This window comes from Pan troglodytes, chromosome 5 (assembly GCF_028858775.2).
Source record: "Pan troglodytes isolate AG18354 chromosome 5, NHGRI_mPanTro3-v2.0_pri, whole genome shotgun sequence".
NCBI lineage: Eukaryota > Metazoa > Chordata > Mammalia > Primates > Hominidae > Pan > Pan troglodytes.
This window is the reverse complement of record NC_072403.2, coordinates 98,428,751-98,447,686: the sequence shown is the minus strand read 5'-3', so window position 1 is coordinate 98,447,686 and position 18,936 is coordinate 98,428,751.

Here is an 18,936-nt window from a genome sequence, read left to right as displayed (position 1 = left end):
GCTAGTTAAACTTTTGTAAAGTTGCCTGGAATGTCATTTGTTAGGTTATAAACACAAGATCTAAATGAAGGGTTTTATGTGTTGTGTACAAATCTTAATTATTTTGAAATGGACAAACTTGTCATTACATTTGTAACCTTGTACAGAGGATTTTTCACTGTGTGCCTAGCTTGGTGTACATTCAGCTAAAATTGAAAAAAAAAAGTGCGTTAAGAGTTAAAATCAAATTAAAGTATACGTAGACATGACTATTTTATATTACATGACCCAATCCTGTATTTATTTCTACCCCCTTTTTGAAAGTATTTATAAAACTAGTTGATGACAGCTGTATTTTTTTGTTGAACTATTTAGTAGAATTGTGCCTTTTTGTCTGTATGTGAGTAAATGCTATACATTTTACAATAAAAAAAGAAATTTTTTATTTTAATAAAGTGTAATAGAATGTTTTTGTTTTCACTTTTATGCTTTATATGTCTTGTGTCTTGTTTAAGAATCATGTTTTACTCCATGGTCATGAAAATATTTTTCTATCTTTTACTAGAGCTTAATTTATTTTTAGTTTTCACTAGGTCTATGTTCTACTTTGTGGATGGTTTGATATAAGAGTCAAAGGTTCTATTTTTTTCCCCATATGAGTTCCAATTGCACTAGTACTATTCATTGAAAAGACCATCTTTTCTCCTCACTGAGTTAAAGTGGTATTGTTGCATAAACCAAATGACCATATTTGTGTGTGTGTGTGTCTATTTCTAGCCTCTCTGTTGTCTATTGTTCTATTTGTTTATCTTTATTTCAAGACCAACGTGTCCTAATTACTGTGGTATTACTAATATGGGCAGGAGGCAGAGAAATACTGGGTAGAAAAGGGTGATCTCCAGTTAGGGCCACGCCCTCAAGCCTGGACCTGCAGCCCAAAGTGAGAACGTGCATTCCTGTCCTCTTGCCCAAATGTTGCCTTTTCCAAAACCACTCTGTCCTGCCCCACTCTCCATCCTGTACCCATTAAAACTCCAGGCCCCACCAATGGACTGGCAGAGCGGTAGAGAAGGAGAGAAGAGAAGCAGCAGCTAGACACTGGGGAGAAGCTGCTTGACTTCAGAGGGATGGCTTGATGGTGGGACCTCAGAGAAGAGCTCAGCCAGGGATGGCCAAACTCCAGGGGAAGACCACCTTCCCACACCATCCCCTTTCCAGCTCCTCATCCCACTGAGAACTACTTCTGCTGCTCAATAAAATCCTCTACATTTACCACCCTTCAATTTTTTCGTGTGACCTGATTCTTCCTGGATGCCGGACAACGACCTGGATGTGGTGCAAGAGGCTGTCACACTGACCCTCCACTGAGCTGTTTAACACTTAGGCCATCCTCGGATGGCAAAGCTAAAAGAGCACAATGTAACACATGCCCTCTGGGGCGCCAGGGGTCACAGGCAACCCCTAGACACTGCCGTGGGCCTGCACAGAGTTTTGCTCCTGCTGGTTGCCCAGAAACGCTCGTCCTGGCCTCTGCACCCACTCAGTTACATGCTCCCCATCTCACAAGGGATCGAGAGCTGCAAGCTCAATAAACAAGTCAACCCCTTTGTGAATCCCATGAAGGGGTCAAGGGAAGTATCCCATTTCATTACAACTTTACAGTAAGTCAGAATCTGGTAGAGGAAAATCTCCACCTTTGTTTTGCTTTACAACTGCCTTGTCCATCTATGTTCTTTGTATTCTCCTATATATTTTAGAACCATGCCTGCCAATTTTCACCTAAAAAAACCTAATGATTTTAATTAGGCTTACATTGAGCCCGCAGATCAATGTGGGGAGGATAGACAACTTAGCCATATTGCATCTTCCAATCCATGAATATATAATATCTCTCCATTTATAACTCTTCAGTTAGGTCTTTGATTTCTTCTTTGTTATTTTAATAATGTAAGGGTTTTACAAGCATTTTTATAGATTTATTCCTAGGTATTTGATGTTTTTTATGCTAGCATAAGTGTTACTTTTAAATTTTTATTTTCTAATTGTTGTTGCTATTATATAGAAATACAATTGATTTTTAAAATTTTGACCTTTGTGTGGAAAAAACAAACTGTTTTTTTTTTCTCTGCTCTCATACCACAACAATCAACACAGAAGATTTCTGTTACCAAATGTGTGGGGGTTTCTCCCCACCAAGCAAGCAATCAATTCTGCTGTGGACATCATTTGGTGTTCTCCAATCCAGTTCGATTCTGACATTATCTACCTAGAAATAGTGTTATATCCCACAGGTTAAGGGCTCCATCCCACAATACTGCTACCACTGTCAATGCCAATCACAGCCTTCAGATTGTTTACCCATGCTTCTGACTAACTGGCTGTAAATTGTGGTTCTCACACTTCCCCTCCTTGGGTTTCATCCCCTCCTTGGGATTAATTTGCTAGAGTAGCTCACAGAACTGAGGGAAACACATTTATCAGTTTATTATAAAAGATATTAAAAGATACGAATGAAGAGATGCATAAGATGAGGTGTAGAAGAAGGGTGCAGAGTTTCCATGCCTTCATCAGGTACACCACCCTTTAGGAGCATCAATGTGTTCAGCTACCCATCTTCATGAGCCTATGATGAAGACTTCATTGCATGGGCATAATTGAAGCAGGGACAATAGTATAGAAATATTATTGGACAAAAAGGTTATTGTTACACGTAGTTAGGCATAAGCATGGCAAGAGAGGGCTCTCTCCCTATCCACTTGAATGTAGGGTGATGGTTTGGCAATTATCACATTGCCTGTCTAAAAATAATTCAGCAGCCATCGAGCTCCTGATGGTCCACACCTGTTATCATTAAACGTGTTAAATGAATGCAGACCCCAAGGAGGAAAAGCTTCCTGGGCACGAGTGTTAAGAGACAAAAGGGTGAAATAAATGCCATCTTCCAGGTATATCCACTGGAAAAAGGAAGAAAGCCTCAGATGGTCATGCATATAACTCCCTAAATACACTGCGTGTGCTCACTTCCCAGGTTAAAGAGGGCTCTGCACCTGGGGAAAGCCCACCCTAAAGGAAGAATTATGGAAAAGAGGCAAACTTATAAAAGTCCTAGGATCTTGGCTAAATGGGGCACTTGACCTCTTTTTAACCTTCATGTGCCCACTTGGGTCTCTTCCAAGTGCACCTTCCTTTCTTTCCTGTTTTAAAGTCTTTAAAAAATTTATTTATTTATTTATTTTTTGAGACAGAGTCTTGCTCTGTTGCCCAGGCTGGAGTGTGGTGGCACGATCTCCACTCACTGCAACCTCTGCTTCCCGAGTTCAAGCAATTCTCCTGCCTCAGCCTCCCAAGTAGCTGGGATTATAGGCACCCACCACCACGCCCAGCTAATTTTTGTGTTTTTAGTAGAAATGGAGTTTCACCATGTTGGCCAGGCTGGTCACAAGCTCCTGACTTCGTGATCTGGCCGCCTTGGCCTCCCAAAGTGCTGGGATTACAGGTGTGAGCCACTGCGCCTGGCCTAAACTCTTTTTTAATAAACTTCCACTCCTGCTCTGAAACTTGCCTCAGTCTCTTTTTCTGCTTTATGCCCCTCAGTCGAATTCTTTCTTTTGAGAAGGCAAGGACTGAAGTTGCTCTGGACCCATATATATTCACCACCAGTAACTCAGGGTAACTTGGGTCTCTTCCACGGGTAACATTATGATCTAATACTGACAGAGTAAGTGTGGAAATCTGGGAGCAAGACCTGTCCAGATTTTTCTTGGCCTATCTGTGTGGCTTTCCTTCCTCCTGGAGGTGGGACAGGACTGCTTCTGAAATGGAGTTCTTATGACCTACAATCAGACAAAAGAATTTCTTTATGACCAGTTCTAAGACAGAAATGTGGGAGAAGATTAGAGTATATTTTTAGCTTCTATGGCCTGCCTTGGGGAAAAAAGTAGCAGGTGCAAAAGGGAAGAGAAGGTCAGAGAGAGAGATTCTGATTTTTGAGGCCTGCTTCTGAGGCCTAAATCATTCCAATATTATAACAATTATAACAAAAGACTGTCTTTCACCTTTATTACTCTGAAGCTTTTCTGAAGCCACTTCAGGAAACAAAGACAAAAGGCCAAATGCTTTAACAAAAGATATGCTTGTTGTTTTAGTCACTTAGGATATAACAAGTGTTATCATAGTTATAAGCCAGAAACTGTGGACATAAATCAATTTGTATATGTATATATATCATAATATCACAACCTTATATTTCTAAATTCACTTATGATTTATAGCAGTTTATAAATTCTATTGGATTCCCCATGAAACAATCACATTATCTGAGAATAAAAATATTTTCTTTTTCCTTTTTAATCTGTAAGCCTATTGTTTCTTTCTCTTTCATTATTTCCTTGGCTTGTACCTCCCGTTGAGTAGAAGTAGTGATAGTGAACATCCCTGTCTTGTTATCAGTCTCATCAGTTTCAAGGTGAAAGCATTCAATATTTTAACATTAAGTAAGTGTGGAGGTGACTGTCCCTCTGAGACCCTCTTTTAAAGGCCAGGACCTTCAGTGAAAATAAAAATGAAAATTCTTTTCACCAGTACAAAGAACAGTGATAAAGTAATTTTTATCGTGGCCACAGCTCTGGGTAGGATGCTTAGAATTTATCGTAATCACATGCCTGTATCATATAAGTTGTGATTTGAAATCACACTACCTACATGGTAGAAATTCCCCAAATAGAAATTAACTTAAAAGTTGGTTTTGGGGACATTTAGCATAATCAAATACAAAGCCTCTCTGGAAAGAAGTATTCCTGGCCCACGGGGCATAAGATTTTCATAGATAAAAGCTCACTGAGGATGAACTCACAGTTTAGAACTACCAACCACAGGAGAAAAATATCCAATATTATCAAGAGTTATTAGACAGAATGAAATAGGATCTTTAGATGTTCAAGAACTATATATTACCTGATGGACACCAAAAAATAAGCACGTTAAAAAATAATATAAATCTGACTAAATCAGCTCATTATGTGTCTCAGGGATAGACAAAGAAATAAAAACACAAAATTTTTCATCTTGAAAAAGCAATAAGTTAGTAAATACCTTTTTCATTTCTGAAATTAGATAAAATCTGGTTTACATATGTTTTTGCAAAACTTAGAAGTTGGTCCTAATAAAATTAAAACAGAATAATGTATATATTCCAAATTACTATTGAAAAGAAGAGCAAATAATAAATAAGAAAATAATGGCTTACTATGTGCTAGTTGCTGTTCTAAGTACTTTATATGAACTAACTCACTTAGTACTCACAAAATCTGTACTATCTGCATTTGACTCATGAGAAAACTGAGGCACATGGTATGTAAATAACTTGTCCAAGATCACATAAGATTGAAGCCCAGAAAATCTGAATGTATAACCTGCTCTTGTAAGGAAATGCTGATGCTGCTTCCTAAGAAACTGTTAAGGGGAGAGAGGAGTATCAAATAAAAATAAAAGACAAGAAGCATAAAATCAGAAAACCTATCAAGTATATTGACTATGATTCAGAAACCAGAATGTATTAGTTTTCTATTTCTAACAGATTGCCTCAAACCTAGTAGCTTAAAACATCACATATTTATTATCTTATAGTTCTGTTGGTCAGAAATCTGCCACAGATCTCACTGGGCTAAAATCAACGTGTTAGGAGGGCTGAATTCCCTTTTTGGGACTCCCAGAGAGAATCTGTTTCCTGCTCCTTCGGGCTGTTGGCAGAATTCAGTCTCTTGCTGCTGTAGATTGTAGGCTGAGGCCCCCGTTTCCTTGCAGGAGGTCAACTGAGGGCCATTCTGAACTGCTAGAGGCTCCCTCATTTCTTGATTAATGGTCTACCTCCTCAATTTCCAAGCCACAGTTGAGTCCATTTCAATCTTCAAATTGTTTTTGCCTCTTCTTAGCTTTCATCTTTTGCCTTTTAACCAGATTTCACTGCTATGTATCTAGGAATTAGGGACTGATTAAATTATGCTACATCCACATGAGGAGATACTAAGTAGCCATTAAGAAATTTTGGCCCAAATTTAGTTTTTTCCCAGTTTTTACAAGCAGTTTTTGTATTTAAGTTCTAAACTACAATATTGACATAATTTTTAAAATTCTGAGATGTTTTGAAAAATATGTTCCTAAATATTGAATATAATTTTAAATAAATAAGCTCACATTAAATACAATGAGTATGGAAGGATAATTTTATATATATATAAAAATGCTAAAAAATAATAATTAGTTCACTTGGCAATTATTTCAATTTTTCTAGAATGGAAATTTCTTTCTTTATATAATAAGATTATTTAAAGTTATAATTTTAGAATGATGGTGACAGGAAATGCTCATAATATACCATCAAAACTCAAATCAGAAAAGAAAAATGGGTCATTTTATTTTGTTACACTGGGTGGTCTTTTTGGCATGGATGGTCTTGATTATGACTGGCTTTTATTTTCTGATTTACACTCTTTTGTAAAAGAAAATTATTAAATAATCAAACTTGTTAAAACAATATCTACATAAAATGGAGCATGGGTTTGAAAGCATTTTTACTTACATTATTTTCATTTAAGCCTCACAACTCCAGCTCTTCCCAGCATCCTATGAAGCCTCACCACAAAATCATGTGCATGTCTTCTTGAGGACTGCTGTCATTCAGGAAGGGAGTTGAAATTGCATCACCTTGGACACCATATTCTTTTAGTAGCCCATTTTTAAAAGAACAAGTGCATGGATCTATCTTAGTCCGTTTAGGCTGCTGTAACAAAATACCACAAACTTGGTATCTTACACACAATAGAAATTGATTTTTCCAGTCTGGAGGCTGTAAGTTTAAGATCTGGAAGATTTTGTGCCTGATTAGGCCTACTTTTGGATCATAGAACAATAGCTTCCTGCTGTATCCTCACATAGTAGAAGGGGCAGGGCAGCTCTCTGGGGCCTCTTTTATAAGGACAGTGAGCTAACTTATGACAGCTCCTCTTCATGACTGAATTACATCCCTATGTCCCCACTTCCTAAATTCATCACATTGGTGACTAGGATTCAACATATAAATTGTCAGGGGACACAAACATTCAGACTAGAGCAGCATCTTAAAATTTTTACTATATTCTATTTAAATGGCTTTACAACTGTTATATTCAAATCCATACAAAGCATTAAAAAGCATCCACTAACATGGAAGTATTTCAACAACATAATGTTGCATATAAAAAGCAGATGGCAAAGGAACATACATAATACAAAGCTGCCTATGTAAAATTATCTTTCTATAGATCTAGAAAGGCATATGGTGGTATGCACAGAGAGAGGTCTGGAAGAATGCTCACCAAAATGTTGATAGTGATTATTTCTGGGTGGTTGCATTTCCAGAGATTTTTGCTTTCATTTTTATAGCTTTTAAAAAAAATTTATTTAAACGTTTATAAACAGAAAAATTAAAGACTAAAAAAGGCCTAACTCAAATTTTCTTTTTAAGTATTTTATGTTTTTAAAAGGAGTGACTGGTATAAAACATCAGAAGAGCTCTTAATGTTTAATGACGAGATTTAAGCAATTGGTGGAAATTGGGAGCAGCAGCTCGATAGCTTCAAAGGCCTTCTCAAACCTCCACAGCTTAGGCTTCTATTAATATCTCTGCTTGGCTTTGGGAGACAGAAGGTGAAGAAACCATAAACATTAGAGTTGATAGGGGTATAGAGAAGAAAACAGGATTAATAGGAGATACTATAACCCTGAGAATCCAGGTATGGTGGGATCTCAGCTCCAAGTTCACACAGGAACACCGTTCTCCACAACCAAGCTATGGACAAATCTTAAGACTTCAGAGACCTGAGCAAGCGGAAGGTATCTTAGCAGTGACTGTGTCCAACCCTTTCCCATGGTACATGGTCTCCTTAGCAGTGGATCTGGTAAGTGACCATTCAGCCTTTGTTTGAATGCCTGTAGGGATAAAAAAAATTCACCATCCCACAAGTATATTCATTTGATCTTCAGATGGCACAGATTGTTTACATGTTGATTCTTTATGTAATCTGATTTCTGCTCCCTGTGCCTTCAGCCCTCTGACCCTAGATCTGGAAGAAGGCCACATGTCTCTTTTATAGGAGAGTTTTAGATATTTGAAACATACCTCAGGATCCATTTTTCTACCTTGTTTCTGGAACAGAGCCTCATTCTCCAGCTTAAATATCCACCACCATGGTCATAAGTCTCATGCACATAACTCAGTTTATCTTTACTGTCTGTTCAGCACAGAATAGAGTGACAGTTACCTCCCCCACCCCTTTTCTGGAGCTTTGGATTCTAATTCAAACAAAAGTCACATTAGTTTGAGGAGAGGGGCAGCCTTTTCACATGACTGATTATTTACACTGACTTTTTCAACTAAAAAAAAACCTTATAGGCCAGGCGCGGTGGCTCATGCTTGTAATCCCAGCACTGTGGGAGGCCCAGGCAGGTAGATCATGAAGTCAGGAGATCGAGACCATCCCGACTGACACAGTGAAACCCCATCTCTACTAAAAATACAAAAAAACAAAAACATTAGCTGGGCATGGTGGCGGGTGCCTGTAGTCCCAGCTACCCAGGAGGCTGAGGCAGAAGAATGGCATGAACCCAGGAGGCAGAGCCTGCAGTGAGCCGAAATCGTGCCACTGCACTCCAGCCTGGGAGACAGAGTGAGACTCGGTCTAAAAAAAAAAAAAACTTTATCGATAAGTGATATTATTCAGTTAACTCTCTCCTACAATTATACAGACAGTTGTTGTTCTTAACTCAGATGCTGGCCTTTCACTTAAATCTATTGAATATTTCATATTAGAATAAGAACATCAGTCTTTTGAATACTGAATCTGTCATCTGATGTTTTCTATATTCTCCAGTTAGAAGACATCTTCAAATTTGTTACTTATGTCCTGTCTTCATCCAAATCATTGATGAAATGTTAAATGAAGCAAAGCCATGAATATATTTCTAAACCATGAATAAATTATTTGACATTTTTTCCCATCCGTCAGCCCATTGGGGATCTACTTGGGCTTATTGCTAATATTGTCCTGAAAGTCTGCATTTCTAACAAGCCCATGGGTCAGTGGTGCTGGTTTGCAGATCACACTTTGAGAAGTAAGAATGATCAGTTGGGTAGTAATGAAATTCACATGTACCTTAAAGCTCCCTATGTCTGCAGCCCTCTGGTGCTATATCTGGAAGAAAGCCACATCACTCTTTTGATAGGAGGGAAGCACAGATCCAGAGCATTGATTCTCAATCTTGCTTATACATTTAAACCACCTAATAAATACTTAAAAACAACACCCAGAGATCCCTGTTTTTAAAAAGCTGACCAGGTGATTCTGATGCACAGTGAAGATTAAGAACTACTGCTGTAAACCTAAATGCATAGCATGATAGCAAATATTGCACTTATAAATAATTCACATTGCCTTTGTTTCTAATTTCACTTAGAAAGGGAAAAGAACCGCAAAAGAAAAATCGTGACTATTGTGTAGAAAGGCTGGTGCTACAGCTGAAAAAATACAAATCAAGATTCTGATGGGAAGTACACAGGGATTTGAACTAAATTGAGCCACCTGAACCCAAAATCATATTGGAAATCTCATCAGCATAATTTACCCAATATGATTTCCAAGGCTTCAAGTTAAGTTCTTCAATGATCAACTTAGGAAAGTGTTAGAGGTGACAAACATCCCAACTAGAATTGCCTAAGTCTCAACAGACCCAGAGGCCATCAGTCAGAAAAATTTAGGCACACAATCTTTGGAGGCATAGGAGTTGAGAAAGCAATCATCAATTTTTCTTAGTGTTAGCTCCATTACTTCAGAGCAGGACAGGTCAGTCTACATTCAATTTAGGCTGGAAGACTTTGTAAACAATCAAAGGCTGAAAAGTGTCAGTGCTTACAGAGTCCTGATGTTAAAATACCATCAATGACTTCAATTATGTCTTTTCTTCCACCATCTGGATAGGACAGTAAATTGATTGGGGATGGCTGCTGGCTGCATTTCATAGAACAACAGAAAATGCACTGAAGCCTGTGAAAGTGCAATTTTCTTTGTTATGACAACAAGATGGCACAAGGCACATGAAGAGGCAGTTGACCTTGCCATAGCTCTCTGGGTCTCCTTGGGCTGCTTCTTGTGCATGACTGTCTATGGTGAAAGCATGTGAGAAGCCCATGGAAGTCTCTGCTGGGCTTTATTTCTGTGTTACACATTACAATGGGCAGGGCTGGCTCCTTATAAGTAGATGAGATCCAAACATCATGACACAGAAAAGACAGAGAAGGAATGGAAATCTAGAGACCTGGACTTACTTAGACCTAGATCTACTGCCTAGTTTGAGAATGTCAGCACTTCTCAATCAGGTTCTGTTTTTGTAAAATGAAATAAGTAGAAGCCTTTTTGGCCCTAGCATGACATGAGTTCTAATATTAATAATAATGGTAACAATAATTAAGCTAACAATTATTAAATACTTACTATGTGCTAGAAACTACTTTCTTTTTTTTTGGTAGAGATGGGATATCATTATGTTGCCAGGCTGGTCTCAATCCCCTGGTCTCAAGAAATCCTCCCACCTTGACCTCTCAAAATGCTAGGATTATAAGTGTGAACTTCTGTGCCCAACCTATTCTAAATACTATATGGGTATTCACTTACTCAACCATGTTTAGTAGACACCATTTTATGCCAATTTTATAAATGGGAAAACACGGTTCACAGAGGTTAAATGACTTACTCAAAGCCATACAACTCATAGGTAAAAGAGAGACAAGATTTTAACCCAATAACCCAATCTCAGAACCTGAGCCCTTAGCCACTGCATTCATTTTCTCATGCTGATATTTGCATTTACCATTCTCTGAACATGGAATTGTGAAAAAAAAATTTCCACTTATGATCATATAAAATTCTCTAACTATAGCTAGATAGCATGAGCCAAATTGAGCAAGAAAAGAGGCAGAATTCAGCAAAGGAATCAGCTAAGTTCCTCAATAGAATTGTTTGTGTTTCCATAGCTCCCTCTCTGTTCAGCTTTCCACCCAGCTCTCTCATGGCAGCTGCGGTCTGCTATCACTGATATTCTTCTTTCACCTTCTCTTCATTGCTTCCCTTTCACTCAGCAGGCTTCTCTTCACTCTTTTCTTTTCATTATGGATTTCATGCTCTGTCACATCAACTATTGTCTTACCAACTCCTTTGCCTGTTTTCTTTCCATTGACTCATCTAGGAAAAAACCCAACCCTCAATGAATCCACGTGCCTAGTTCTCTGAATCCATAGTAGGCTGATGGAGAAAAATCACACAATTTCCTAGATGGGCTTCACTCAAAAATCACAAGCACCGACTTGATCAGCGCCCTTTGTGCCACAGGCAAAATTTCTATCAATCCCTAATCAATCGTTCCTCCATTCACTGAAGGAACTATTTCAGATCTTCTTTACTTTTCACAGCTCTAATTCTGCTTCTTTACCCTTGTCCACAGCAGACAGTCTCATTTCATTCTCAGAGAATATAGAATCCATTAGACTGTACCTTTCTCAACTCTTAGACTAAACCTGCAAATTCATCTGCATCCACACCCACTTTCCTCATTTCCTTCCCTTCAGGAAAATAATGAGTCTCTTTCCCTATGTAACATTAATTCTGCACAGTGTGCTAGTGCCCTGAATTTTGTCTTCCTACTTTCTTGAGGACATGGATCTTTCAGGTACCTACCTCCTTTCCCTGTATCTTCCATATTTCACTCTCTAATGGCTCCTTTCCACTGGCATTTAAACATGCTCAAGTGTGCTCATCTCAAGAGGAGATGAGGAGATGCTCCATCCCTCTATCAAATATTGAATTCCTTAGTCTTAGTCATCCCTCCACTCCTCTTCCTCCTCCTTGTCTTCATTTTTGTCTTCATCTTCATCTTGTTCTGTTTTTTAGAGATGGGGTCTTGCTATGTTGCCCAGGCTGGAGTGCAGTGGCTATTCACAGGCCCAATCTTACTACTAATCAGCAAAGGAGTTTTGACCTGCTCTGTTTCTGACCTGCCTAAGGAGGTTCACCCCTCCTAAGGCAACCTGGTGGTTCTCTGCTTTGGGGAGGTCACCATATTGATGCCAAACACCTGATTGGTATAGCATACCAGAGCCCAGAACTCCTGGGCTCCAGCCATTCTCTCCCTTCAACCTCTCCAGTAGCTGGGACTACAGTTGCACCCACTGCGCCTGGACAAACTTCTTGACAGAATTATCCTCCTTTGTTGTTCCCACATTCTTTTTCCTACCTATTCCTTCTCACTGCAAAATGTCTTCTGATTTATTTATTCTTTTCCTTTTCAAGTTTAAAACATGTATTTAAAATATAATTTACAAAAGCTTTATATGCTGACTCAGGAGCCCACAGTGCAGGGTGAGGTGGGGTGGGCAGCTGCCCACTATACCAGCAGAGTAAGACTGCAAGGGTGTATAGTGAGCCATCAGCACTTCTGGCCTCCCTCCAATGCCCTCTTTTCAGACATCCAAGGGGTCCATGTGCACCTCTGGGATAACACGACCAGAAAACAGGACCCCAGAGGTTTCTTGAGTCTCTGCTTACCAGAAAAGCTGAGTGTGTAGCCCTGCCAACCCATCCCTGAGCAGTGTATCCTTAGATAGGCCAGAGCAGGGTATGGTGGATTCTGGAAGGGGCTTATGGTAGCAGATGTAGTTTTATTTCCCACATATAGGTGGAGATCACCCTGATTGAGTGGGCTGAGAAGGATTGGTCACCAGACCTGGACCACCAGCTCCTTTGCTTATAGGCTGACATCAGAGCAGTGGCTCATGTGAATCAGTTAGCCTGAAGGTCTGAGGCCTGGCTCGTGGGGTTAGAGAGGAGCTGGGGAAAAGGGACAGCAGCATGAAGGCAAATAAAGGGGTGGTAGCCTTAGGCTTCTGCCCCCCATCCCCTTGGAGTTTTCTAAGCTGAAGTCTGCAACTTACTAAAAAAAAAAAAAAAGAAAGAAAAAGAAAGAAAATTGTAAAAGAAAAGAAAAAAAAGTTACAGACTACCACCTCAAGAAAACACACATACACACACACACACACACACACAAAATTGAAACTATTTCATCATCTCCCCTCCCACCTCCTACCAAAACAATAGTTTTATCTTTTCTTTTAAAATTTTTGCCTGCAACCTCTCTATCTGGGAAGTCCAGGGAATTACTGCTGGTGGGTGTTGACAGGCACATAGTGGGCAAAACCCCATCTTTGGCCAGAGGGAGGTGGGTGTACTAGTCCCTGCCCCATCGTCAATCTGCAGACACCCGACAGCCAGCCTTCTCTTTGGCTCCCTCTAGAGTGGTGGGGGCAAGGCAAAAACAGGTGGTCCCAACTACTGAGCCATCAGCACTGCTGGCCTTTCCACCTGGTCTACTTCAGCACAGTTCTCCAATTGAAATGACAGTCTCGTCTTGGGCCAGAAACTACTCTTACATGAGGGATGGACATTATACATTTAAGATGTGGACACTTGGTCAGGGCAGTGGAACCATAAAGATAGCAGCCAACTTTTTTCCTTGCCCAATCCTGAGGGTCATTCCCCTTCTTACTGACTGAAACTCTGTTCCAGCTCTGCTCATGAACAGTTCCTAGCTTCACACAGTTATAAGCCTGTCCAATGGACTAGTAACTGACTCAACTGGTAGCTGGCCTTTCCTCCTAAGGGGAAGATGTTGTGGAACATGGTTTGCTGGTTTTGGCTGGCCTGCCGTTCCCAAAGGGCAAGGCTGAGAGCCAGGTGAACCAAAGGTGGAGTGAGCTGTGAAACCTGCCCACCTTGGGCACCCTAAATGCTACCCTAATTGCAAAACCACACCAACCACTCTAGAATGTATTTGCTGATTAGGAGTGGGGAAGCCATCTGGCTGGCTAAGGGATAAGGCACAGTGCAAGGGAAGGAATCAGAAAGCCTGAGAGGAGCCAGGTTGTACACACAGAGCTGCTCTGGGCAGCTTTCCTTCTAACCTCTTCCACCTCAAGGAGCCAAAGCAAATCTCCAGAAGTCAGGGACAGAGGAGAAACAGCCTCAATTCCAGGCCTTCACTCTGGCAAAAGAGTGAAGGGTAGTCTAGGCCTCTGGAGAACCACTCTGTTATCAATCTGGAGTGCAAAGCTTTGATTTTCTCAATTTTATTCAGAATGGTCTCCTCCCAAAGTACTGATTTCACAGAGGAAATGTGCCAGCTATAGTTACTGAGCTGGGGCCATCAATGGAGATGAAGCACCACAGATCCTTAAGAGTTCAAGCCTTGTTGGAGTCGGAAGATCTATTCACCCTCTGATCATACCAGGCAGATGGCTGAGAGTCCTGGAGCAAGACTCTTCTGGTCTTCCTTGTGCTGACTGTGAAATACTGAACAAGTCTCACATCTTTTTCTTCTAAGCCCAGGAGTGACTTCCCACTCTCTGAGACTTCCTGCTCTTTTCTAGAATTAGTAAACTTAGCTGGTAGAGAACCACCCTAAACAGTATAGGAGGGGGAAGTCTGCTCATTTTCTCTATCTCCCAAATTACCTCCCCAGGCTTTCTTACCCTATAGAACTCGCTTTGTCTCTAGGCAAGGCCAAGATGCTCTGGAACTTAGCTGGGGTAGGGAGGTCTAGGCCTGGTGTGCTAATTTGTCTTGGGGCTACAGAGCCCTGCCCCTTTTCTGGGAGGCAGTAGGAATACCGAAGCTAAGCTCACTCAAATCCTGTTGGTTAGTGTTTCTAGTGAATTTCCCAAAAACACTTTTAAGTCAACTACCAAACTACCCTTTCTCGATTAAAAATTCATTAAACTGCTAAAATCCCACCCATGCACTTTTTCTTACAAATCAAATATTTGTATGAACAAATGAAAATAAGAAAAAAAAAAAAGAAAGGGCGTTTTCAAATGGAACTTTTGAAGTGATTAAGACACCCACTTGGGGGTGAGTGGGCTGGAGTTCATATCTGTGTTTTGAAATCCCAAATTAATGAGCATGATAAACTGTTATTGGTGGCACTGGCTTTACCCCAAGTGGCCAAGTGGCACTGTTTGACTCTCTACCATAAGTCTTTGATAGGTCCCTCCAACCCTTCCCTGATTCCCACCCTTTCCCTATCCATTGACTTAGAACAGCCCTTGTAGATGTGCCAATCACAGGGGGAAGGCGTAAAGGGAGGAGGGCACAGTACATGAGGTTCAAGGTCCCAATGGGCACAACAAGGAGGAACACAGCACAAGTAAGTTAGGTGTTCTCTGATCTAATCCAGCTGTTTGCCAGGTCAGTGCAGCCTGTGGAGGATGACCTGGGAGGCAGTGAAGTCATAAGGCACCTTTTCTTGCCTTAATTTAACTGCACTGTTTGAAGCCTTGTGACTCATCAGGACCAAAGGGTGTCTGATCACTTTATTGGGCTGGCTCCTGTCTTTGGGTTGGGCTATCCTGGTTGGCCTGTCAAGCATGAATTTCTCCTGCTCCTCCTCCAGCAAGGCCCAGGATCCACCTCTGGACTGCTGTGTGCTCTGTCCCTGCTGTGCCAGGGACTTGACTGGGAGGGCTGGCCCTGCACTGTGCTTGGGACTTGACCAGAAGGGCTGGCCTCTGCTGTGCTGGGGGCTTGACTGGGAGGACTGGCTGCTGGTGGAGCAGAGGCTATTGACCCCACCACTCTGGCGGGCCTCTGGAGTATGTGGATCTGTGGAGTGGGCCCCATGGGAAGACTGTTGTCCTGAATCACCACAGGTACTTTGGGAGAAGATTTGGATTTCCCAGTTATCTGCTGCCTCCTCTCAACTCTCAGTGACTTTCTCGTTTTGTATCTACTTGCTGCTTTCTCTCCTCCCTCCATTCTTTTTTATTCATATTTGATTTATCAGTCACTGTGTTGACACTGGAGACCACTGAATCCTCATGAAAATGCTTTTTCCCCCTCATATGTTTCTATGTCACCACCCTCTCATCACTTTCTTCTTAATTCCCTAGCATTCCGTCTCAGTCTTTTCAGAGCTCTGATCTCTTCATACTCTTCCTGGGCTGTCTCATCTCTTCTCATGGCTTCAATTGTCATGTTTATGCTGGTAAGTCAAGAACATATATTTGCAGCTCAGACATCTCTACTGGGCTTCCAACTCACACATCCAACTACTTGGGCATCTCCACTTAGAAGTACCATACATGCTACAAACCTGCCCCAAATGAAATGGAATTCAATATCTCCTGCCTCAGACCTATTGTTCTTTTGTGTTCCCTAATGGTAATGGCAGCCATCTCAGCAAGAAGCTTCAGAGTGGTCATCATCTCTTCCTTTACCTCAATCACTTACATCTATTAATCAGTCTCCAAGTGTGATTGAATCTATGTCCAGACTCACTTTCTCCATTGTCACTGCTACTACCCCTTTTCAGGTCACCATTTTCACTAACTTGAACAACTGAAACAGCCTGTTAACTTGTTTCCATGCTTCCCATCCTGACCTCCCCTTTGTTTTCCACGTTGCAGCTAGATAACATTTTCTAAATACAAATTTATTTTCTCCTCTTTTTAACACCCTTCGATGTCTGCTCTTTACCTTGGAATAATGTCACTTAATCAAGCATAGATTTTCCTAAAGGAAAGGAAGCAAGAGAAATGTGTCTCTTCTCTTCCTACACAGGCCTATATTTAACCTAATGTGTTTGTCTCAGTGGTTAGATTCCATGGAGATTGGTGCCATAGAAATCAATGAAAGAACCAAACAGTGCAGGCAATGGCACAAGCATGTAAAGGATGAATAGAGAAAGAAAGTGAGAGAAAGGAGAAGACAGAGTGAGACAGAAGAGGAGTGATGGAGAAAGAAAGCAAGAGCAAGAAATAGCTAGCAATAGAGGACACAAGAGCAAGTGCCTAAGAATCTTGAAGGTGAAGCGCCAGGGCAGACAGGCAGTGGGGCAGCAGCCTCCTTGGCAACCAGCACCCTCTGGCAGTGGCAGTGCTGCTTATGCAGTCCACCCTGGCCCCATGTATTTCTCTGGGGAGGTTGGGGGGAATTACAATTGGCCTCATAGCATCTTCAAGGTTCTTAAACAGGTTGTCAGATATGAGTGATCTCACAGCAGAGATGGACCCTGACATATTCCAAACTGCCTCAATCTGTGGTGTAAGTAGGGGAATGTCAGAGTAGGAAATTAAGATTGTTTTTTTTCAAAAACAAAGTATAAGTACTTGAACTGAAACAATAAAGAAATACAGTTAAGGTTATTTTATTCCCAAATTGTCCCAATTTCAAAACATAAATTCAAAGTTTGCGTTGAGTACATATGCAGACATAAGAGCACAAACATTTTTCCTTCCAATTAACTACCACAGAAGCATATATCTGTGCCAATGCAACTTACTTGGTCTGCTGAAAATAAAGAAGCAAAGATCAAAAATTGTGGTTTGTGTTTTTTTCTACAAAACTTGTCAGAAACTAAAACTTTGACCATCCATGTAGTCTTATTCATAAAGGCTGTCTGAAATGAAATATACCATTTTTTCCCTGGCTTCCTCAATGAAAGATGAATCTGTAAAGGAAGTGAGGAGGCTGAGGAGAGAGAAAATATTTTAAGCAACAACTGAAGTCCAGTTCTGAAATGTGTACATTTGTAAGTCTGAACTGTCATAGTACATGAAGGACCAATAAAAATTACAAGTATTAGAGGTGTCATTACAGTGCACGTTGTTATAATTCAGATTAAAATCCTATAAGATCTTAATGATACTAGCTACAATTTTTTCAAGTGCTTACTAATGTAGTTGCTGTTTTAAGTGTTGTGAATCACGATTTTATTTGATCCTCTCAACAAACCTGACTTTACCAATGAAGACTCAAGGCTCAGTGAAGTTAAACAGCTTATACAAATACACACCACAGAAAAAGGTAGGGCTGACATTTGAGTGACAGCAGCCTGACTCCAGAACTCTTAAGTGTTACACAACATCCCTTATCCCCTGAAATATTCTTTGCCTAGGGAATGTGAGGTATAATTTGCTCAGCCCATAGAAAGGGTGCTTATGAATTATATTGCCTAAAAGCTGCAAAATAAATAAGTTCCAGTCTTCAAAAAATTAATGTTCATCAAATATTAAAATTTAACTGTGGAATGGGAAGGGAAAGACTGGAAAGATGGAAAATAACTATATAAAGAAGCACATGGAAGGCATTCTGTTGGATATTAGTTTTTTAAACTCAATCCCACTGATTTGTTAGCACAGCTTTTTAACTTTTTAGCTATTTAAAAATTTTTAATGTAAAAAACAGCTTTATTAAGATACAATTCACATATTATAGAATTCACCCATTTAAAGTGTATAATCCAGCGGTTCTTAGCATGTTTACAGTTATGGTGATGGTAGCACAGCTTTTTGATAAGAAAGTCTTTCGGATCTCTCCTCCCCTAGAAACAGTATCAAAAGCCATGACTATTTGCATATTAAATAAATACACAAACAGAAGTTCATTATGTCAGTGTTGTCCATTCTCTAAGCCAAATAGCCTGCTGTTATGACAATTGGATTGGGGTGTGGACTGTCACAGGATTAAAGTGTTCCCAGGTGAGGCTGTACCCTTTCCATGAGTAAAAACTGGCATTGATTGTCAGTCAACAGTACTTAGAACTGCTCCCCACATTGCATCAGGTAGTTAGATCACAAGTCGTAGGCTTGGTTTTGCCTATGATGAAGTCTACTATTTGTAATCCTGAGTATTAGATCATTTGTTAGATAGTCCTCTGTACCCTTGTCAAAGCACATACTATTAATACTATGATGATAAGCACCTCAATGTGGTTTCTTATATACATTAGGTAAAAAATATTTGTTACATAAATTATGAGAGTCACTACTATTTATTGAATATGTACATTGCCATGTACTTCACAAATATCTGCAAATCTCAG